Source organism: Orycteropus afer, unplaced genomic scaffold (assembly GCF_000298275.1).
Source record: "Orycteropus afer afer isolate SDZICR_OR568_19922 unplaced genomic scaffold, OryAfe1.0 scaffold00008, whole genome shotgun sequence".
Lineage (NCBI taxonomy): Eukaryota > Metazoa > Chordata > Mammalia > Tubulidentata > Orycteropodidae > Orycteropus > Orycteropus afer.
In genome coordinates, this window is record NW_006921595.1 from 6,756,617 (window position 1) to 6,781,217 (window position 24,601).

At 39.9% G+C, this 24,601-nt stretch overlaps 1 protein-coding gene and 1 pseudogene across 1 annotated transcript in view; both read left to right on the plus strand.

Moving 5' to 3' along the window:
- The window catches only part of JAZF1 (JAZF zinc finger 1), a 461,024-nt gene that overhangs the window by 321,493 nt on the left and 114,930 nt on the right, over positions 1-24,601 (plus strand). The window lies entirely within an intron of this gene.
- On the plus strand, positions 13,696-14,937 carry LOC103201585 (annotated as a pseudogene).

A 24,601-nucleotide genomic window follows, 5' to 3' on the forward strand; every position in this document is an offset into this window, starting at 1 on the left:
GAAGAGGAGGTTTGTGCCCCTAAAATTACCACCTCAGGCTGAAAATGTGTGGGGTCATGTGACCAAATAATCTCTTCTCACTTCACTCCCTACTCCCACCCCCATCCAGCACGCTGCCATGAAAAGACTGGGGCTTAGGTTTCAGACTTGCTTCCTGCCCTGTTCCTTTGTGGTTTGTCATAACAGAGAGCCCAAAAGGCGTGTATTATTTATTGCTCTTTATAATTAAAATGCCACATAACAGTGTAGTATAATATTCTCAGACACTCTCTTCATTTCGGCTAAAAGCATTTGTAAAGAAAGGTAAATAAAAGGTACTGGGGTATGCCTTCTTACTGGGTAAGGGGTGCCTTGGCTTTGGCTCTCAAGTCTGGCCTGGGCTCTGAACTCTGGGTGGGGGGACATTAAGCAAGTCATTTAATGATTCTTTATTAACTTATTTCTTCATCTCCAAAGGAAAGATGTTAAGAGTAGCTACCTCATAGGTTGTAAGTATTAAACAAAGTAAAACACACCCCAATAGTGAGTGGCACATAGTAAATGCTCAGTTAAATAATTGCTACTCCTTTTGCTATTCCCAGGGTTTGTTTCAGATAATCCTTTGATAAGAGACTCTGGTTTTGAATAGTTTAACATATTTTTACCTATAAACAGGAGCTATGGTGACACTGTGGTTAAAGCATTGGACTGCTAACCAAAAGGTTAGTGATTCGAACTGACCAGCCACTCCATGGGAGAAAGATGAGGCAGTCTGCTTCCATAAGCATTTACAGTCTTAGAAACCCTATGAGACAGTTCTATTCTCCTATAGCGTCGCTAGGAGCTCTGGTAGCATAGTGCCTAAGGCACTTGACTGCTAACCAGAAGTCTGGAGGTTCAAACCCACCAGCCACTCCTCAGAAGGAAGATTGGGCAATCTACTTCTGTAGTGATACTGCCTTGGAAACCGAAGGAGGGGTCGCTATGAGTCGGGTCTGACTCTACGGCACATAACAACAACAACATAGTGTCACTATGAGTCAGAATCGACTCAATGGCAGTGGGTTGGTTTGTGTGGGTACCTATAAACAGGAGGCTGCAATAAATGACCTCTGGGGTAGTTTTCAGCCCAGCTATTAAATTCTAATTGTAGTGAAGGAGAAAGATTAAATGAAAGGATGTGGGTGGGTAAGACCCTGGGCAAGGTACCTAGCCAGTGCTTCATCAGTGTTACAAGTAGCTGTTATTACCATGATCGTTGGATGAGAGTGGGAAAGGAAAGGGGCAAACAGGGAGAAAGTAAACAGATACCCAGCACCCACTGTATGATAAAACCAGAAAACAAACCCACTGCCGTCGAGTCAATTCATAGAGACCCTCGTTGGATTTCTAAGGCATATGGTAGCACCCTGTTAAGTTTTTTTATGCCTGTTACCTCTTATTCCTCACCCCAGCCCTCCCCAGTGCCCAGCGAGATGCCTGGTGTTGCCTCCATTGTTCAGATAAAAGTGATTTGTTCAAAGTCACACAGCAAGTACATGATGCAGCTGAAATTTGAACTCAGGACTTCTGATTCCAGAGACCCTGAAAAATTGTCGAACTGTGCAGTTCCTTGCCCTCACTCCCCACCCTGCACTTTCTGATAGCTCCCCTCCTGTGGGCCATGCTAAAGCTGGCATAAATTTCAGAAACAGCTAATTCTTCCTGCTGGACAGGCCATAAGTAAGATGCATCATAATTAGCTATGTCTGATTGACCTCCTGTTGTCCTAAGCAGTAGCCCTAATTGTATGGTGGTGGGGGTTTTGCTATGGCTAGTTTTATCATTTTGACAGTTTGCTAATAAAAGGTCACCCAGGTACAGAAGCGCTCTGATTTACATATGGCAAGTAAGGGAGCATTATGGGAAGTCAGCGTCTACAGAAGGTCTGTGCATTTGTTGCTATTGACACCCATGCTGAGATTCCATAATTGACAAGAAATGCTATTATTAAGCAGGTCTGTTGAGATAATTAGCACTCAGGGTTGCATTTTTAATCGGACTTGAGTCAGATAATTTATCACAGCAGTAGCAAGCTGTCAGGGTCACACAATAAATACTCATTAAGGCTGAATAAAGATTAACTGCAAGCTGAAAGAAAATTAGGCCAAGTAGTAACATTTGATTTCAATATTTACAGTGCTAATTTGGACTGATATTGGCAAAAAGATCAAATCTCCAAATTGAGCTCATTTATGAAGGGAAAAGAGAGAGGATACCATGTGGAGATGCCTGAGTGGGAATCTTTTAAAAGCTTGAACTTATTCCTAATTGATTGCCAAAAATATTAATTTTGAAAGGCTCATTTGGCACAACTGTTCAGTAGCCTTGGTATCACTGTGTTAATAAGATGACACCTCCCAACAGAGAAAGTGTGCATCTTGAGGATGGGCCTAATCTGTTAACATTAGTCAGTTACTGCACTTTCTTTCTTTCTTTCTTTTCCAGTTACTGCACTTTTAATTTAATGCAACTCACTTGTCTTTGGTTCATACATGGGCAGTTTATGGCACTTCAAGTTAATTAAAAACACCTACCATTAAAACATGCAACATCTTTAAAAGGCAAAAGGAAGTCATTTCAGGCCACTATATTACCAGGCTAAGACATTTATGTACTTGCTTATAATTTACAGTATACTAAAGATAGGGAACCAAATGAGAACATTAGTATTTATGAATACAGTAAATTTTGTTGACAAAACCAGTGTAAAAGGTCAGATACAGAATCCACAGCAAATGTGCAGTTTGTTTATCAGACTGAGGGGCTTAGATTTTAATAGAAAATTAATTTCAAGGGCTACTGCCTTGGTGTAAAGCCCCTCTGAAGACCCAAGGCCCAGGCAGCCTCTGGCCAAGCCCAGCTGAGACCCAGCAGTCAGTGGCTTGAGTGGACTCTTGTTGGCATCTCTGTATTGTCGTTGACTTCAGCCAAATCACCATCATTATCCCAGAGCTTTTGATAAAAGCCTACTTGTGATGGAAGTCGTTCTCTGTAAAAGATGTAGGCTAACTCCTAAGGGAGAAGGGCTTCTGGGAATATACTGGAAACAAAAGCTGAAGAAATGAATAATACCAAGGCTGAAGGACTCTGAGATGGGCCTAAGCCACAGGAAGGGCATGTAAAGGAGAGAGTGGACCATGCTGAGACCAGATGACAAGACATCAGAGGGTGATGGGGAACGCTGATCCTGAGGGGAAGCTAAGGAGAGAGGTGTCCCCACCTCTGACCCAGCCCTGTCCAAGGTGTGAGAGCACTTCATGTCCACAGCAGAAAGGTGTTGCCTTGTTCATCAGCCTTTCCAAGGAGCTTATTGGGTTCATTTGAATGGCACAAAGGGAGCATGCTCAGGATTGATGCAGTGTTCTGTAGGGAGCCAGCAAGGAGAGGGCAAGTGCCAGCAATTGCACTTTTTCTTCCCAGAACACAGGGTGCTGCTCAGTGCCCTCCCACCAGGGCTCCTGATCCATACTTGCTGTCTGACCCCACTGCTTTGGTCTTCAGAAATCCCCTCATTGGACAGGGACTACAGCATAGACTTCCCACCTCAGAAAGTAGCAGGTTCAATAGACTCAAATAGGAAAACAGTCCTGGATTCCATTTTATGTATCTGATTGAACTTAATATGATCATCCATACTAAGCATGGAAACCCAGGAATGGAATATAAATCCCAGCAAGAGTTGAAGGAAGTTGGAAGGCAGACTACTAGTCTCACTATATACCAAGTGCCAAATGTAAAAAGCATCGTAGTAAGGTTGTTGATGGCAGGGTGATCTTTATTTAACCTGGGACCATACCACAGGGGTCATCCCACTTCTAAAAGGCCACCTTTATTTCTTGTCAAAACCTACTCCTTGCTGAATATCCAAGAGGGATGTAGAGATGGAAATAAATCTGAGGTTGAGGTTAACTGGCTGGTAGCACAGGACAGAGGGTGCCGTTAACTTCAGTGACACTCAGCTCCTGCCCATCCCCTCCAGAGCCACGGACCTCCCTTACCTGGCTTAGTCCTGGGAGCTCTGGAGCTCAGTTGGGACCTATGGCCCACACACTGCAAAGTAAGACATTCTCTCCATTTATCCTGCTTCCCTCATCCATACCATTTCTTCCCTGGTTCTCTGTTCTTTCCCAACCCCAAGCCTGTTATTTCCACCTATTTTGGCTTAGCTCCCTGTCAGCTAATCTTTGCTAAGCTGTGAGCTGATAACTTAGGGTTTTCCTCCTCTCAGGAATCTTGGTATTTTAAGCAGTGAATTCCTGATAACTAAACATCTCACAAGTAATGAATCTCAAACCTATAGCATTTTGTTAGTGAATTTTGGAGCAGAAAGATCTGCCCTGTGCTCTTCAAATCCCACTGCATGGCCAGCTGCTACTTTACTCAGCAACACTAAGGATGTTTTAGAGACAGGACCAAAGCTTCTGGTTTCTAGTTAAACAAGGATGGAGGTAACAGAAGCAGAATGCAGTTATGGGAACAAGAGTGGGAACCACAGTGCCTTTTTTAGGGGGATGGAAATCAGTATTTTCAGGTCTTTAAAGATGAATCATAGAAAGCAGCCCCACAACTCTTACTTATAATGGCTACTGTTTTATTGAACATTTGGTAATGCTGGGTGCTGTTTGAAGCACTTTGTGTTATACTAAGTATACTTTTCATTTACACAAAACACTATATTATCCCCATTTCCTAGATGAAATAATTAAGGCACAGAGCTAAGAAGTCACTTGCCCAAGGCTACACTAGTAAGTGATTGTTAGTAATAGTAGGAGCTCTGGTAGCATAATGCCTAAGGCACTTGACTGCTAACCAGAAGGCTGGCGGTTCAGACCCACCAGCCACTCCTCGGAAGGAAAATGGGGCAATCTACTCCTGTAGTGATACTGCCTCGGAAACCCAAAGAGGGGTCGCTATGAGTCAGGTCCGACTCGACGGCACATAACAACAACAGTGAGTAATAGTAATAGTGATTACTATTAAGCTGAGATTAATATGCTCTGGACCTCCATGGAAATTTCTGTAGAGCAAAGAGATAGTCGGTAGATGAAAAAACCAGAACAGAGGATTTTAACATAAACACCAATGCTTTGGTTTTTATTTTTATTTCAAGAAAGGTTTCATGTTGGAAAGTTAAGAACAAAACAAGCCATGTTCTGTATGTACAGTGTAAGCTAAACTTCCTAAAGTGACAAAGACATGAAATAGCAAAGCTTAGTTGTGGATGCATACCAGCCATTCATTCCATGATGATAATGAAACTTGCAAGACCCTTTCTTAAATTTTCAGAGACTGGGTTAGACTGTGAAACTGTTAAGAATTTGTCTGTGAGAGTGTTGTGGGTGATAGGAGAAAAAAATAAACTGGAAATTACCAAAATGTCCTCCGTTCGTTAAATAAATTGGGTATATCCATCCTATTTAAAACCATGAGGCAGATCTGTATGCCCTGACCTGAAAAGATTTCCAAGACATAGTCCTTAGTTTCAAAAGAATAATAACTTTCAAAGTGCTGTGATCTTGTATTTACTTGGGAAGAAAATAAAAAAGTTGGTAAAGAAAATGCATAGAAATGCAATCCGGAGTGTTCTCCAGCAGGTGACAGCCATTGGAATAGGACTGTAAGAACTGTCCCTTCTTACGTTCTGTATACGTCTATTAATGCTTGGATTTTTTTGGTATGATGTTGCTTTCAAATCCCAAAGAAACAAAGAGATTTTTTTTTTTAAGTGTTTTAATAGACAGCCCTATTTGGTCAGGTTTATGAGATTTCCTAATGGGACATAAAGCTTTTTCATAGCATATCGATTCTATTGTTAAACATCCATAAAAACAAGAGAGAACACTGATTGCTTTTTTCCTTCCTCTTCTTTTTAAGCAATAAACATATTCTACAAATTTTTGAGTGGTTTTGCGTTAATAATATGTTTCTTTTCCAATTAGCACGTATGCTCTTAGAGGAGAAGGATCAGATTTTGGTCTCCTGAGCAAACCAGAGTAAGAGGATGTCATGAGACCGTCCTCAAAGCAAAAGTTCACAAACAATCATTAACAGCAACCACCTTTATATTTATTTTTTATTGTGGCAAATATATATATAACAAAATATTTGCCCAGTCCACAGTTTTTACATGGATCGTTCACTGTCATTGGTGTTATATTCACCATGTTGTGCAGGCACCACCACTATCTGTTTCCAAATTAGTCTCCCATCATTAACAAACTCAGGGCCCCCTAAGCTAAGACTCTGCTTACCCATCTCCAACCCTTGATACCACTAATAAACTTTGGCAACCACCTTTATTGAGTAACTGCCATTTACTTCATTTACTCTTTACAATAGTCCTATGTGAGGAAGGTATTATATTGGTCCCCATTTTTCAGTTAAAAAAGTAGACTGAGCTAGATTAAAGAGTTTGCACAGAGCTAGTAAGTGGTGGAAGAGCCTTTGGGTTGTACAAACAGTTAACTGAATGGCTGAAGGTTAAGTCCATCTAGAGGCACCTCAGAGGAAAGGCCTGACAACCTCTTTCTGAGAAATCAGCCATTGAAAAACCTTTGGAGTGCAATTCTGTTCTGACACACGTCGGGTTGCCAGGGGCCAGAATCAAGTTACCAGCAACTGGTTTGGGTAGTAAGTGGTACAGTGGAGTTTCCAATTTTGTGAGTGACTCTTATGCGATCCTTGTTAACCGTTAAGCCAAGCTGCTTCCCTGTGGAGTAGATGTCTGGGTACAGAGGCTTTCTTCCTAATGTAGAAATCTCTCTCTCGTCAGTAAGAGGCATATCCAGAAAGTGAAGTTGGCAAGATTTCAACAGCTCTAGTTGACACCAGGCAGTGCACAAAGACTTATATTGATCTCACACTGTTGGCAAAACCTCATAGGAAGATTTAGGAATGAGTAAAATGCTTGTCTGGGGAAACAAATAGAGCAAAGCTAATTGTCAGAACTGTAAAGCCCAAGCACCTATTTTAAATGCTGTGTAATGGGATACTTAAACTGGGAGTTACCAAGCATGTCCATGGTTTCAAATATTTGGGCATGATTAAAGCAGGAAATGGTATGAAAATATGTTTAGCTAAAGCAGGGAGCTCATTCTAGAGGGGATAATAAACATGGAATCGTTGACAACAGCAAATAAATCAGAACACAGACTTATGAGCCATTTTATACCATCCACAGGCAGGATAAGTAATCAGAATAGACATGGGAGAGCGTTTTAATCTTTACTACCAGTATCTGTTATCAAAATTGTGGTTGAAATAAACAAGTGGATAAAACAAAGTTGAAAGCCTACATACTCTTTGAGGAATACACGGTGCCTGAATTTGTGTGTTGGATATTAAGCAAGCAATGTGTGAAAAGAGTGCTGGGCTGCATAAATGTGTGAATAAAAAATTGAGTAGCAATAACTCAATATATTTACTGTAACAATTATAGTAATAAACCTACTTTACTTAATGGAAACTTTAATCTGTTGCACTTGCTTGGTCATGCACTTATAAGGAAACTGGATTAGTAAAAGCAAAGCATGTTGGTGGAGTAGACACAAATGAGTACAAGGGTTAACAAATAATTGGTTTAGGCATGTTGCTAAAGACCATGCTAAATGAAACAGCTAGAAAAACGTGTTGTTACTTTAGTCAGCAGAGGAAGCATGTCCCCTTGGCAAGTGTGTCTTTTTTCCTTGCTTGGCTTTCCTTCCAAGCTCTGCTTGACCTCCCATTCTTTGGGTCATCCCTCTTTTCCCTAAAGTAAAAGGAAAGAAAAACCATTCACTTTTCTTTAATGACATTTTAGGGAAAACAAATGAGGATAGTTGACACCTTAACTGTAGTGTTCTGTTTACACTTGTTCTCATTTTGAACTTCCCAGGGATGTAATGTGGGAAGAGTATGTGTGGAGCTAGAGCTGGGACTAGGGTGAAGCAAGCAAAGTAACCAGGGGACAGAACTACAACATCGAGAGTGAGCACTTCCTTCAGTGTTGCACCCGTGGTGCCTCACTCGCCTCACCCTTGTCTAGGGCCTGCATGGACCTCACGTAACCCAGGGTCTGTTTCCATCTGTGCTATGACAAGCTGTGTCACCTAACCAAGTTGCAAAATACCTGCTATTAACAACTTTTTTGAGATTTAATTCACGTACTGCCTTGGAAACCCAAGGAGGGGTCGCTATGAGTCAGGGCTGACTCGACGGCACATAACAACAACAACAACAACTGCCTTTGTCATTGAATCGATTCCAGCTCATGACAATACCATGTGTTTTACAGAGTAGCACTGCTCCAAAGGGTTTTCTTGGTTATTATTATGGAAACAGATCACCAGGCATTTCTTTCACATACTGCTGGGTGTGTTTGAACTGCAAACCTTTAAGTTAGAAGGTGAGCCCAAAGTATTTGTGCCATCCACACACCATAGATTTTACCTGTTTAAAGTGTACAATTGAATGGTTTTTGTATATTCACAAAGTTGCATCTCTATCACCACATTCTAATTTTAGAATATTTTCATCACCCCTGAAAGAAACCACATATACATTTGTTGTTACTTCCATTCCTCCTGCCTTCTCTTCCAGATGTAGGCAAACACTAATCTACTTTTTGTCTCTATAGATTTGCCTATTCGGAACCTTTCATATAAATGGAATCATACAAAATGTGGCCTTTTTGTGGCTGGCTGCTTTTTCTTAGCATAATGTTTTCAAGGTTCGTCTATGTTATAGCATGCACTTCATTCCTTTTCATGCCTGTATAATATTCCATTGGGTGGATATACCACATTTGATTTATTCATTCATCATTTGAAAGACATTTCTATTTTGAGGAACTGCCAAACTAGTTTGCAAAGCAGCTTGTCAGCAGTATATGAGGATTCCAGTTTCTCCACATCCTTGTCAACATTTGTTATTATCTCTTTTATTATAGCCATTCCTAATAGGCTTAAAGCAGTATCTCACTGTGAGTTTGATTTGCATTTCCCTGAAGACTAATGATATTGGACCTCTTTACATGTGTGTGTTGGAAAAATATCTGTCCAGATTGGCCCATTTTTATTTATCTTTTTACTGTTGAGTTGTAAGAGTTCTTTATATATTCTGGATACAAGACCCTTATCAGATATGATTTCCAACTATTTTCTCCCATTTTTTCAGTTGGCATTTCTGAATGTAGTCATTGCAACATGAAAGTTTTTAATTTTGATGAAGTTAATTTATCTATTCTTTTATTGCTCATGCTTTTGGTGTAAGAAGCCATTGCCTAACCCAAGCTCATGAAGATTTATTCCTGTTTTTCTTCTAGGAGTTTTATTGTTTTAGCTCTTATGTTTATGTCTATGATCCATTTTCAGTTAGTCCAACTGAATTTTGAACTTGGCACAATTATCTTTTCTGTGGATTGAATTGATTTTGTCTGATGTTTCAGATGGGATGTGGAGCCAGAGTGTAACTGCTCCCATGACAACTCCACAGTGTACCATCTGTCAAAATGCATTTATCATAATGATCTCATAGACTGGACCTCAATGCAAAATGAAAAGTTCTTAGTGATTTTTAATCTTTGTTTAGTTTGAGTTGCTGCTGAAATGCCCTTTAGATGGTGCTATTGCATTTCCTCTCTATTCTTTCTTTTGGCTTGAAAATTAGAGGATTTTCATTATGCTTTGGTAAGCCACATAATTTAGTAGAGGAAATCATTGCATCGAAATAGACTAAAATATGGCATTTACCTGATATTTCATATCTAATTTAAACTCTTTAGCAGTTCTTTAAGACATGAACTTATTTCTCCAACTGGGTTATTTCGAATGTGTGCATGCCGGCTTCTGAGAACTGGGAACTCAACCAGTTAAGAGCTCCATGTGGAATTAATGATGATTTCCAGCTCATACTCTTTCAACTTCCATGCGGCTAATTAAAAAGTAAAACTTTCAAGTGGTTGACTTCCTAAAGAGAAATGCATTCTTCATGTTGACTGTTTGCAAAATGGCTCTTCTGTTAAGGAACCTGTGTATAATTTTTACATCTCATTTCCTGGATTATCTTCCCTGTGCCAATTCACAGTGTGGGATATTGGGAAACGGTATGCCTTTTTTTTTTTTTTTTTAAAACCACTTAAAAAATTCCCAGGAAGGTTTTTTTCCACTCCGACTGCCTTCCCATTATGTACTGCAGTCTGCCAAGCTTGCCAGAACTCAGCAGGTAGCCCACATGGTATGCGTGTCTGTGTGAGAAAGCTCCCCTGATGTGGACAAGATGTTGGTTGTAAAATGAAGCCAACATCTTGTCCACAAGTGTGCAAGAAATACAGTATATCCGTAAGCACCAAAGCCGTAAAGAATAGTTAGCAAGTATGGCTTGCTAGAATGACTCTATTGTTGTAAATGTGATTCAGAGATCAAGACTTCTAAATCAGGGGAAGAAAATCTATAACCAGAGTACCTGTTTTCCTTTGTACTTTTTCCTGAACACAAATACCATATTCATGTGTGCCTTTTTATAAACTAGAGCATCCCAAAGGAGGGTCCGGGCAGGATTTTGCTATGGATTATTTTCTACTGCAGAAGCAGCTCTGCTCATTTCTGGATCTTACATTTCAGTCTGTTCTTGCCATCTCAGTGCGGGGAGTATTGTTTTGGAAAACCTCTCTGTTTGGTAGTTATCGGTCAGCTAGTAGTTACTTCTTATTTTTGCCTTGTTGGCTGCATTCAAAATTACTGTGTTGCTTTGCATATCTATTTAGACTATGGATTGAATGTTATCTTTACTAAACCCTCAGCCACTGATTTTAGGGCATTACAAAAAGTATTTGATCCTCTGTAGCCTATACTAGAAATATTTGGGGCCAGATTTAGAGTAAAAATTTGAGTATGTATATTAAAATAATTGAAATGTCAAAAAATGAAAGTGTTTGAAGGGAAAATTTAATTTATACATGCCTGGAATTATATTCCGTTTTGTATATATTTCTTTCTTTTATTGGACTGTAAACTCCTTGAGATGCAAGAGCCTCAAATATGTTTTATAGACAACCTGTGATTACTCCAGAACCAGCCCAAGTAGGTTCTCAGGTGGAATTGAACTGTGTTCCTGGAACAGAAGCTATAGGCAAAAACAAACAGACAAGAAAACACTCTGATGACTTTTCATCACAATACTTTTTAGTATATTATCTAGGAGCTAATATGATGAAGTTTTCATTGAATTTCCTCTTTAAACCCAGTGTCGTCTTTGGAATTATCCAAAAATCTACGTTAGACAGCTGTCACGGTTCAGTCAAAATTAAGGTTTGGTGTGAAAGAGGGAAGATGGAGTTTTGAGAGATGAAGATGGAATTTGTTTTAAGGTGATTATTTGGCATCTCTTCTGCTTCTGTGTTGCGCCTTCTTACCAACTTAAAATGGAAGTGTGGATTTCTCTCGGCCTATTCCATGGCTCGGACTTGTTTCTGTACCTGTGAATTCACTTACTGACCCTGTTATCCACAGAATGGAGGAGTTCTTCAGTGGCACGGGGGAACAATATCAAGACTTCTGACTTGCAGGTGGCTTTGTGAGAAGTCTTTGAATGGAATAACCACAGAATGCTAAATCAATCAGAGATACAGTCTTCTACTTTACACACTTCCAATTTATAGGCTATTCCTAACTTATAAATGGGCTGTATTCCAAAAGTTCATTTATAAATCAATTGGTTGGAAAATAGTACACTTTCCATAGAAACAATGTTATATGTGGAGGCCAGGGTCCCAGGTTAGCCCATAAAATCTCTAATGTAGCTGAAACTTTGTACATGTAAGATAAGCAAATGAAGAAAACAATGCCATGTTAATGAGGAGCTGTGGACTTGAAATAAGTAGTTTATTGTTTATACAGTTATTGATTATCTAAAAATTTTTAAGTAGAGGACCTAAGGAAGTAAATGGAAATGTTAGTGGAGATTTTTCAAATAAACTCTTAAGAGTTTTAAGGAAGGGAAGGGAAAGGAAGATTCTGAACAATCCCAGCTTAGGAAATTGGGGGGTGAAGGGAATAAAAGGAATAAAGTCAAACAAAACTCTCCCAAGGGAAGTTATCTGAGTTGTGAGGATTAAGAACAATAGAATGAATAATTTTTTAACCACCACGGTGGTGTAGTGCCTAACGTATTTGACTGTTAACCAGAAGGTTTGCGGTTCAAACCCACCAGCCACTCCGCAGGAGGAAGACTGGACAATCTACTTCCATAAAGATTTACTGTCCCGGAAACCCAAAGGGGTTTGCTGTGAGTCAGAATTGACTCGATGGCAGTGAGTTTTTCTTTGTTTGTTTTGGGATGATAACTAATGCGTTGGGTAGGTGAAGTTCCTGGGTTGCTCATGGCTCTACCAAGTACCTGAGACTTGTTTTGCTGGCTAGGTGGAAGTCTTGGGTAGTCTCCACATGTTTAGAGAAGGGCAGGCATTCATATTTTAACTAAAGATTTTCTGTACTTGAATTACTGCAAGCATTATTTCTATATATTGTTTGGTTCAAATGACTAGTTGTATAGAAAAAAATTCTATAGGATCCAAATTTGGATACATGAGTACTTTTATTTTTCTAAAGAATTGTTTCTTATGAGTTAGAAGGTCCAAAATAAACCAAATGCACTGCCATGGAGTTGATTCTGACTCATAGTGACCCCCTCCATTGGGTTTCCAAGGCTGTAAATCTTTACAGAGGAAAAAATGCCTCATCATCCTCCCACAGAATAGCTGGTGGGTTTGAACTGCCAGCCTTCTGGTTAACAACCAAATGCCTTACCCACTACACCATCAGAGAAGGCCCAAGGAGAAGTGAATAAAGGCCTTTCTTCCTAAGATTTCAAAGACTCCTGCAGTGCTTACTTATTTTTTATCCAGAATGGATTGATAGTTTTTGAAGGGTTCTGTGAAGGAGCTTAAAAATAGTAATTCTACTGAAAAGATTGGATGTTGATGGCATAGATGTTTCTTTGGTTGGTATTAATTCACTTTAGAATTTATAATATTTGTAGAGGAAAGTGATGTGACTTACTGGATTTTGCAGACAGGCCCAGGGTTAAGTCTCAGATCGTTAACAAGGGACCTGGGTAACCTTGGGCCCAATACTTGACATCTCTGAGCCCACCTTCCTTTTTTGGAAAATAGAAATAATAATTCCCACGTCAAAGAGTTGTTGTGCATATCCATGGCATGGTAACATTTGTGAAGCGCCCCTGTCCTGCCTGGTCATAATGCCCAATGAATACAGCCATCGTTAACAACATCGTATAGATCAGATTGCATGTCTCTGGTGTAGTCCTTTCATATTTACACAGAATACCAAAAAAGGTATAAGCATAAAGAAGCATAAAAATTTGTAATGTGGCATTCCTGCCTCCTTAGCTTTCTCTCTGTGCAAATGCTGCCCTTCTGATCTCCTATGGTTGATTATTCTAGGGAATCCATCGCCCTGGTACAGTGGTTCAGCTCCTCAGCCTCTCTGAGAGTTAAGCCACAGGAGTGAGTCCAATTCCAGGTTGAAAGGGTAATTAGGGACTATAGTCTTGGGGGTTTCACCAGTATCTGTCCAACTAGTAATCCTGGTCTTTTTGATGTTCTAGAATTTTGTTCTACAATTTTTCTCCTACTCCATCCAGGATCTCCAATTTTGATCCCTTTTCAAGTGATCTCCAACTAAAGACATGGATTCAGAAGAGAAGGAAATTGTGGTTTGGATTTGCCAAGAAGAAAAGATTGTGGGTTGACTAAACATACCACCTCTGCTGATGTCATCCAGGGTTTGCTTGAGGAACATGACAATACCTTTGGAGAGAAATGATTTCTTCTGAGGAAGTCCAGTGGTTACTGCATCATAGAAAAGTGGAGAGGCTCAGAATGAGCCACTAAGTAGAATCCTGAAGCTTTGGAAAGCATGGGGAGATGAGCAGCCCAATGTGCAGTCTGTTTTGGTTAAAGCAGATGTTTTTCTTCCAGTTCCCCTGTGACGGACAGCCAAAGCTAAATTAGTGCAAAACACAGAAAAACAATGGGAACTCAGCCCAGCAAATTACATGAAGGCATTACCACCAGATAAACAAAACAGAATAGTCATAAAGACCTTCAGGAAACTGGCTAAAATGAAGCAAGACGTGATTTCCCAAGATCGAGATAACGTGGGGACATGAGTTCACCTGATTATTTACCAGGACCATACTATTCACCAGCAAGTCAAGAAAATGAAAGAAGAGTTGGATCTAGAAATTGAAAAGTGTGAAGCTAAATTCCACCTTGATCAGGTAGAAAATGATGGGGAAAATTGTCCAGGATGCATATTTAATGCCCAGTTTCAGTGATGTTGAACAAAAACTAGACTTGCGGTATGATGAAAGCAAGATACTGGAGGACCTGAGCAAAAGTGATGGAATTGTACAACTGGAAAAATGACTAAAATGTTACAGAATGCTCACTGATAAGCTCTCCACTGAAATAGAAAAAGAGGTGAAAAGTGTTTGCGTAGTGATGAATGAAGATACGGGAGGAGCAGCTGAGGTGAACTGGAATGCTCAAATTTAGAAAGTGTTAAGTGTGATTTGGAGAAAAGCATGAAAGCTGGTTTGAAAATCCATTCTCACTTGAATGGCATCCAGAAAGAGATTAAATACAGTGACTCATTGCTTCACATGAAAGCAAAAGAATGTGAGTTCTTGGCTAAGAAGTTCAATTCACTTCATATCGGCAACAAAGATGGATGCCAGCTAAAGGAATAGAGAGAGAGGGAATCAGAAGTTCCTAAACAGCAGTGGAGATGTCCCTCCGTTTACTCAAAGAGTATTTAATGTTATACAAATCACACAGACTCTGAAATGGGGATCAGCTCTAACCACAGTCAAGACTCTGAAATAACTGTAGGGGATGTGGTGCTGTTGTCCACATAATTTTACTGGCTTCTTTCTTACCTACCTTAATGTTAGTAATGTCTGCGTAACAGGACACTTTATTTTAAATATTACCATTAGAAAAAATGTAAATCATGTTACAGTATTTAATAGTTAATAAAAGCCAGTAAAATATGTAAGTTTGTTTTTTATGTAACATTTCCAGTATGACTTTATTATTACAAGTTCAAACAATAAACTTTTCACAATGCAGCACAAATAGCTTATAGGTATATAATATAGAAATGTAATTTGATGGGAATTATAATTTCTCATAATACCTTTAAGAAATTATTTATACAAACTCAAAACCAATCCTTATAGTCAAAATTTTAAAACTGTACTCATGGAAATGTAAAAATATAATGTACTATAATTTTTTCCAAAAAAAAAATTATGCAAGGTTTGGAAAGGAGCTCTGGTGACGTCGTGGGTAAAGCATTTATCTGCTAACCACAAGGTCAGCAGTTCAAACCTACCCGCTACTCCATGGGAGGAAGATGAGACAATCTACTGCCACAAAGATTTACAACCTTGGAAACCCACTGAGAATTGCTATGAGTCAGAATTGACTCGATAGCTGTGCATTTGGTTTTGGTTTTTGCAAGGTTTGGCAAGGGACACAATGGAGTTGGGCATTTGTGAGTATATAATCTTTGAGGCAAGGATCCCTGGTAGTGCAATAGTTAAGCACTTAGCTGCTATCCAAAAAGTTGATGGCTCTATGGGAGAAAAGACCTGGGCATTTGCTTCCAAAAAGATTACAGCATAGGAAACCCTGTGGGGTAGTTCTACTCTATCTCACAGCTTTGCTATGGGTTGGAATCAACTCGAAGGCACATAACGACAAACTTTCATGCTAAAAGAAAAGAAATATTAGTTTTCAATAGCTTACCAGATCACCAACACATTTAAATGGTTCTAAAATCATTCAGTGTATAGGTTTGCAGGAGACTGAGTGAGTGACTGAGTGAGTGACTGAATAAAGAGCCTTTGTTAAATATATCCTCACCAAATTCATTTTCCCATCTTGAAAGACTTCTTTTTTCATCTTTGGTCTTGATTTAGTCCTCACTGTTGTTATAAAGAAAAGAAAACACCGTTGGCTTGCAGTAAATGGATACACATAAAAATGGTTTGAGATAGACCATGTGTGACTAAAACCTCCAATTTAAAGTTTTTCTTCAAAAACAAAAAAAGTCCTTATTTTATGTTAGGAATCCTAAGTTTTGTTTAGTACTTCAGGCTGGTTTCAGGGACGAATGAGAAAATAACATGCATCCTCTCTCACCTGCACTTGGATTATAGAAGACAGTGTATGTGATTGTACCTAGTAATAGTTGTCATAAATTACTACATTATGATGTGGGAATGCTGATCAAACACGAATGTTTTTCTCAACTGTGACTGGACATAAATCTAAGATTATGCTATTTCAGACAGCTTTCTAAGTATCCGTGGACAGACAGATCATTTTATCCAGTGTTAGACTTGAAAGGTAATTGGGAAAAATGCCTAACTGCCTTAGTCCCCTTCAACTCCGAATGCCCCTTCTCACACTTCAGGTTTCTCTTTCCATTTCTCAAACTCTACATACAAAAAAAAAAAAACACTGCCTACCTTTTCCTTTGGCTTATTGCACCCATTCACCCTTTGCACCCCTAATTTTTGTTTTGTTTTGCTTAACTCAGGCCATTCTGTCAATGCATCAAATGAGTTTCTGATCTGATTGAGTCAGGGAGAATTCTCCCTAGGCACATCCAGGCAAGTCACCATGCCTAAGACATTTGACTGCTAACCAGAAGGATGATGATTCAAACCCACCAGCCACTCTTCCAGGAGGACAATTGGACAATCTACTTCCACAGAGATACTGCCTCGGAAACCCAAGGAGGGGTCACCATGAGTCAAACTGACTCCACGGCAGTGGGTTTTTTGTTTTTTGGTTTTTTTTATACAGTAAATTAAGGAGCTCTGGTGGTGTAGTGCCTAAGGCATTTGACTGCTAACCAAAAGGCTAGTGGTTCAAACCCACCAGCCACTCCCTAGAAGGAAGACTGGGCAATCTACTTCCGTAGAGATAGTGCCTCAGAAACCCAAGGAGGGGACGCTATGAGTCAGAACCAACTCTATGGCAGTGAGTGAGTTTGAGTGCAACACACATATGCTGCACAAGGGTATCCCAAATCTTTCTCTCCTCATGGACAAACTTTACTGTCCTAATGTGATAGCCATATGTATGTTTTCTTTTTTGGAATACTCCTTTTAAAGAATGACTTTATAACTTAGCAGTTTTGTTCCTCTACACCAGGAGTTGGCAAACTTTGGCTCATAAGCCAAATCTGGCCCACCACTTGAATTTTGTAAATAAAGTTTTATTGGAACATAGCTATGCCCATTCACTTACATATTGTCTGACTACTTTCAAACTATCACAGCAGACTTAAGTAGTTGCAACAGAGACCATATGGCCCACAAAGCCTAAAATATTTACTAGCTGGTCCTTTACAGAAAAAGTTTGCCAAGTAGTGCTTTACATCTAATCTCATATTAGATGGCTTTCCATAAGACAAAGATGAAGTATTGCACTGAGAAATTCTCCTTTGCCACAAGCTTACTGTAGGAACTTGAACAGTCACTTAAACTCTGTTATCTGGCTTCACATTCTATAAAAGTGATGGGAAAGCCTCCATTACTATTGATATAACATTTGAGGATTCTAAGATGCTGGCTTTAGATATAAGCCCACTGCCCTGGTTATGATCATGTTTGTATTAACATACACTTTTCTCAGCACTTAGCATTTCTTTTCTTTTCTTTTTTAATTAAGGAGCTCTGGTGGTACAGTGAAGGAGCTCTGGTGGCACAGTGGTTAAAGTATTCAGATGCTAATCAAAAGGTTGGTGGTTTGAACCCATCAGCTGTTCCACAGGAAAAAGATGAGGCAATCTGCTTTCATAAAGATTTATAGCCTTGGAAACCCAATGAGACAGTTCTGTTCTGTCCTGTAGGGTTGCTATGAGTTGGAATCAAATCAGTGACAGTGATTTGGGTGGTTTGGGGTGGTACAGTGGGTAAGTGGCTCCTTGGGAGAAAAGACCTGGTGATCTGCTCCCATAAATATTACAGACTAGGACACCTATATGAGAGCTTAAAATCAGAGGCACTTAGTGTATGTAAATTGAGCAGTTTGAAAGCAAATTCTTAACTCCATTTTAAGGTCTTGACATGAGTCTAGAATCCAAGTTGAATTTTAAAGCTGCATTCTCTAATAGCAGGAGCTCTGGTGGCATAGTGCCTAAGGCATTTGACTGCTACCCAGAAGGTTGGGGGTTCAAACCCACCAGCTGCTCCACAGAAGGAAGATGGGGCAATCTACTTCTGTAAACATTTACCCCCTCGGAAACCCAATGTGGGTTGCTATAAGTAGGAATCAACTCCATGGCACTGAGTTTGAGTTTTTCCCCTCCATCCTCGAACAGCAGTTCCTCTACTTGATGCTGACCGTATACTGTAAAGCATGCATTCCTTTTCTCTGAGGTCTGGCAGGCACAGGGTATCACAATCTATTCAAGTTGCAATAGCTCAGTTTTATCAATAAATATTTACAATGGACCTCCAGAAACAGATAAGACTGAGAAAGTAGTTTTACAAAACAATTTACCAGAGGGGGGGGGGGGAACCTGTCTTTGCACTGGCCTGTGACCATCCTGTAATAAGTTGAAGAGCATATACCCTTAACCACTCATGTAATCCCACTTATGTGTTATTCCCCATCTCTGTTAAATCCTCACTTTTGGAAATCCTCCACTTGTCTCCCTGATTGTTGTTCTAGCCAATTATGATTTTGTAACTCCTCTAACTACAAATACAAAATGGCATTTGGCTGCTAACCAAAAGGTCAGGATTTGAATCTACCAGCAGCTCCATGGGAGAAAGATGAGGCAGTCTGCTTCCATAAAGGTTTACAGTCTTGGAAATCCTATGGAGTGGGTTCTACTTTGTCCTTAGGGTCACAGTGAGTCAAGATCAACTTGACAGCAATGGGTTGTGGGTTTTTTGTTTGTTTGTTTCTGTTTTTTTTGGTTGTTGTGTGCCTCTCTACTGTCCAAAATGTATTTTTCCTTATTGTCTGTCAGAGTGGCCAACTTCACTTTGTGAATTTGGAAGTCAAGACCATCTCTATCCCTCAATTAACCTCTTCTGCTTTTACTTAAGCAGACTCTGTGATACTGCTCTGCAACAAACCCTGTGTGACATTACCTTGCCCTGTAGTGTTGCTATGAGTTGGAATCATCTCAAAGGCACACAACAACCAAAACAACAACAACAAAAAAAAAAAAAATCAACTGCTGTCAAGTTGATCTTGACTCATTGCTACCCTATAGGACGGAGTAGAACTGCCCCGTAGGATTTCCAAGGCTGTAAATCTTTACAGAAGCAGACTGCCTCATCTTTCTCCCATGGAGCTGCTGGTGGATTCAAACCATCAACCTTTCAGTTAGCAGCCAGATGCCTTCACCACTATACCACTAGAGCTCCTTACACAACAAGTGCAACATGTCAATTTATAGGAGAAAATTAGTTGGAATATTTGTGTTATAGTGGTAAGGTACAAACATTTTCTTGAAAAACAGTAAATATACAACAGATTCTGTGAACATTCTTGATGATAGAGCAAATACACAATTTGAGTCCTTCTGAAAGCATCTGAAAATACTATTACTAAATCATTTTTTCATGAGGAAGAGTTTGCTCTTTTGTTTTTTCAAAAATGTTTATTCTCAAAAACAATAGATTATCACAAAATGAACATATTTATGTTGTATTACCATTTTTGTTTCACTCTGTAGATGCCTTTTTCATTAATATCAGTATGACCACTTGCAATGTATTATTTGGAGAAATACGGGAAGAGAATGGAATGTTCCAGGGGTGCTGTCTGGGAGGAAAATGGTTAGGTTTATAATGACATCATATTTTATTCTTCTTTAGAGCCACTTTTTTATGTATTTTCATATAAAATACATTTTACTATTTTAATAACCTTATTTTGATCATTAATAATATATATAACTGCTTCATGGGTAGGAGGTTTTTTTCTGGTGTGATGAAAATATTTTAAAACTTGATAGAGGTGGTGGTTGTACAACATAGTAAGTGTGACTGGACATAAATCTAAGATTATGCTATTTCAGACAGCTTTCTAAGTATCCATGGACAGACAGATCATTTTATCCAGTGTTAGACTTGAAAGGTAACACAGTCAATAAGCAAAAAGTACTTGAAACTGGCAATCTAAGTAACTTCTTTGTGGTTAGTGTACTATTTATTAAAAGTGGTCGTTCCGCAGCACACCCTGTCATGAGTGCTCTCATTAAAGATTCCAGAATGGCCTGCACTTCCTGCTGTGAGCCTGGATCTCCTCCACATGGACTGCTGGACACACTCCTGGGCCTGCCGGCCGCTAGAGCTCTCAGGGTGGCTGCCGCTTCTGCTCCCTCCCTCTGCTGGCCACAGCACTCCAAGTGCTGGCTATCCCACAGGCCACGGGGCACTGCCCGGCTGCCCACTGGAGCCACCTGACCCTAAATCACAGGGAAATATCTAACCACTGGGTAAATAAATCATAAAACAGAATGTAACAGCTCCTCTAAAGCAGTTGGCTCGTACAAGACCACTTTATTTATAAGTTTGAAGAGGTGTCCCAAGGGATGCGCTATTTAGAAGAGATACTTTAGTTGTAAGAAAACTGAACTTGCCAGTTCAGATCGAATCTTGAGCCCATTTTCCCCCTTCCCTCCACACTTAGATCTAGAGCCTCAGGTGAATCTTTCCCCTTCTCTGGTTGCTAACTGCCTTGTTTTCTGTTCAAAGACCTAAGTGGAGGAAGGTAGTTTGCACAGACAGTTGGAGGGAGGGTGGGCGCATTAGCAAAGAGCAAGAAAGAATTAGTTTGCTTTAGAGCAGACTAAAGTAGAATTTAACAAAAGCAAGCTCTTAACAATTCTGTTTTCTCCTTTGTTGGAAAATAAGATTGCCTGCAACATTCTTCAGTGAGAGTCATAAAAAAGGCCTTGCCTGCAACTGGCTTTCCATTGGGAAACATAATAAAAATTTGTTAATGCAATGTGATTCAAAATTACTATGAAAGTTAAGAATAATAAAGCTGTACCTAAATAAAGTGCTATTAACTGTGTTTATATCTGCATTAGGCTTAAGCTGCACTGGCAATTACGTGTTTTTACTTTTCATTGTTCAACAGTTTCAAATGTACCAGAAAATGCTGGCCGAAGACTGTTGCCTAACTGAAACCAGATAGGTCCAGACTTCTAACAGCTATGAAAAGAAAATAAATCCTTCTGTTCAAAATAATCTGAACATTTTAAGTATTGCAATCACATGCCATTTGGTATAATTTGGTACAAATCTATGTTGCTTTTCAGTAAATATATGATTGAATAAATAGAAGTGAACTATTCAAATAGGCAAGCACATTGACCTCAAGTTGCATATGGGCCTTGTAGATTCAATTATTATTTCATTTTATCAAGAGCATGTGGCATAAGAACTTTCAATTGCAGGGCCCCTGTAAATTGATTCTGGGGAAGAAAGTATTGCCTCCAGAATTAGTTCTGGCCTTTGTTTAGAATAATAATTAGCACTGAGAGTAATTTAAGGGATACTGAGAAGGCTGGCGGTTCAAACCCACCAGCCTCGGAAGGAAGATGGGGCAACCTACTTCCGTAGTGATACTTCCTTGGAAACCCAAGGAGGGGTCGCTATGAGTCGGGTCCGACTCGACAGCACATAACAACAACGAGAACCCCTTACACAAATAGTGCCCCAAAGCCCTTCATAAAGATCATCTCTTTTTGTAACCTTTCTCCAAATGGAAATACTCTTATGCACATGTTGTTCAAATAAGAAATACTAATTGATGGCTCTGTGTAAGGCACTATGGCCTCTGCCTTCAGAGAGCTTATCGTTTAGTTGTATTTAAAAAAAAGACATTAGCATTTCCTGACCTGTAGATGTTATGTTGTGCTGTGATAGTGATATTGGAGTACATTTGTTGAGTGCTTACTATGTAGGTGTATGTGTAGTGGGAAGAGACTGTTCTAACCACTTTAGATCTACTGTATCATTTAATACTGAAACAACAATCTTGTAAGGAAGTTACTATTATCCCCATTTTACAGATTTAGTGTTAAGGCACAGAGATGTTGGGAAACTTGACCATGGTCACATAGGGAGGAGATGGTCAACCTGGGATTCAGAACACAACAAAATGTTTCTGGTGTGCATGTTCTTAAACATGTCTCTAAGAACCCTCCCAATAATGAGTTTCTCTGTTCATTTCTACTGTAAATAGATGTTCTGAGGAGAGCACTGGGGATTCCAAGGTAATTCTCAGCATTTCCTGGTGCATCCTCAACTACTCATCACAGATCCCTACACTTTGAGGTGGGAGTCAGACTCCTAGTTTACTCCTGTCCACCTCCTTCAACTTCTAGGGAACCTCCGTGATTATCTGAATCAAGCTGTAGAAAATCTACCCAAGCCTTTGATCCCGACAGCATCATGAAGATGAAGGGAGAATTGTGTCCATGATGAAATGCAGACTTTTTTAAGGAGACATTCTGTCCCCTGAAACCGCACAGTGGTGTGGTGTGATCCCCTAGAGAAGGGCAGCAAGGCAGGATTGCTGCTGTTCCTGTGCTATGAACACTGTGACAGGTGCCCTGTTTCAGAAACTGCTCATTTGGTTCCTCCTGCCACTAAGCATGGATTCTGCTGAATCTCCAGTCTCCAGCATGGAAGAGACTGGAAGGATTCTTGACCTCCTTCTCCAACAGCACTACCTCTTAGTTGTTGTGGGCCTCAAGCCTCAATATTCTTGCCTACAAAATGGGTCTTATAATACTTTTCCTATCTACATCATTGACTTTGTTGTGAGGACCATGAAATCACCATCAGTATTGACAAATACGTGTGGACTGCCTTCTATGTGCAAGGTAATGAATGAGAGATGACAATAAAATACTGAGCCTGGGGTTTTGAAATGATAACATCTCTCAAATCTTCCATTTAGTTAGTAGAACACCCATGTGTTCTGGTGGCAGGAAGTCTGATTTTTTTCTAGACATACACAAATTATCCGTTTTTGTCTTAGGAAAAAATAAGTTAAAGCAGCTTGTGGAAATTTACCTAGAGGATGCACCAGTACCTTATTGGATTCATGATATGGGAAGAAGCTTTTAATGGCATCCATTTTTCTAGGTACCTTCATATATGACAGCAAATTGAAATAACATTAGCTGCCTGCTTCAAATTATCAGATGACACAGTTGTCTAAATAATCATTTTAAGATATCTTACCTCTTCTTGTCTTTCCCAAAGGAAGCAGCTTAAGAAAGATGAAAATATGCCTCACAAGGACTAATTGATTCTTTTCTCATTTACAAAACATTTATGAGAGATTTTGAAAATGCTTCTATGCTTTTACTTATTATAGAGGCATTCTGTAAGCTGTTGAGTGTCTGAAATACCTAATGGTCAAAGAGCTTTTGTACATCTATCCAAACATAGCTGGAGATTTTGGGGACAAACTTGAATGTGAAAATTTCTGAACTTGCCTGCAGGCAAATTGTCAGCAGTGTGATTGGGGGCCTATTAAAGCTATTAGAAAATGATATGGATATCTGGAGAACTAGTGATAATGACCCAGAACATTGTTGTTCATACTCCCCTCCCCTCACCCCTACCCAATCCAATAGGAATGAGGTAAAAACGGTGTTTCTTGTGCCCAAGAATAAAGCCCACTCATAATTTGTTGGTATATTTTAAATACCTTGGGCCTAACCAATTCATTTCTTTCTGGTTTTCCCATTAGCCCTGGACTTGCCCATCCTGCCAGATGTCTTGCATTTTACATCTCCTCCCTCTGTCTCCTGGTGCTCAAAAATTGGTCTAGGGTTTTCTTGGATTTAGGTCTAACCCCTAAGTCATGTCTCTGTGGTGTTAATTTCCTTCACTGTGCTGAGGATATGCAAATATGCTTGGCTTAATCCTCATCACCTGTCCTCTGCTAGTGAGCCAAGTCTGCACGCAAGCGTTGGTGGGAGTTATGTTTGTCCCAGCAAGAAGAGTTGGGGCCAAGGGAGAGCTGGAGCTCAGGAATGACTGTAAACGTTGGCGGCGCCAGGCCCGGTCGCGCTCCTGTTCGTGGGCAGCCCAACATCTGCTGTGAAGCGTGCGAGCAGGCCACAACCTCTCCCAGTGGGAGATAAGCCGAGTGGAAGAGGCTGGGTCTGGCAGCCGGATTCCAGGCCTGGTGGAATCACGTCTGACATTCAACCCTGAAAGGTTGGGGTGGGTTGTGTGGAGACGATTCCGTGGGAGCCAGCAGCTGCCCCTCTTTAACTTGGGCTGTTGACAGTTCATGCTGAGAGCACTTGTTTCTGAATTCAACAAATCTGGAGACTTGACATTGTAATATTTGGTTTTCATTGAGAAGAGTAGTTTTACTGGAACAAAATCTTTTGCTGACATTACCCTAAGGGCACGCTGGTCTTGTCTATACCAATGAGTAGAGTAGACAAGAAAAACCTCCACCACTGAATAAGTGCCCTTGGGGAAAGTAAGCCGTCAGCTATGCCAG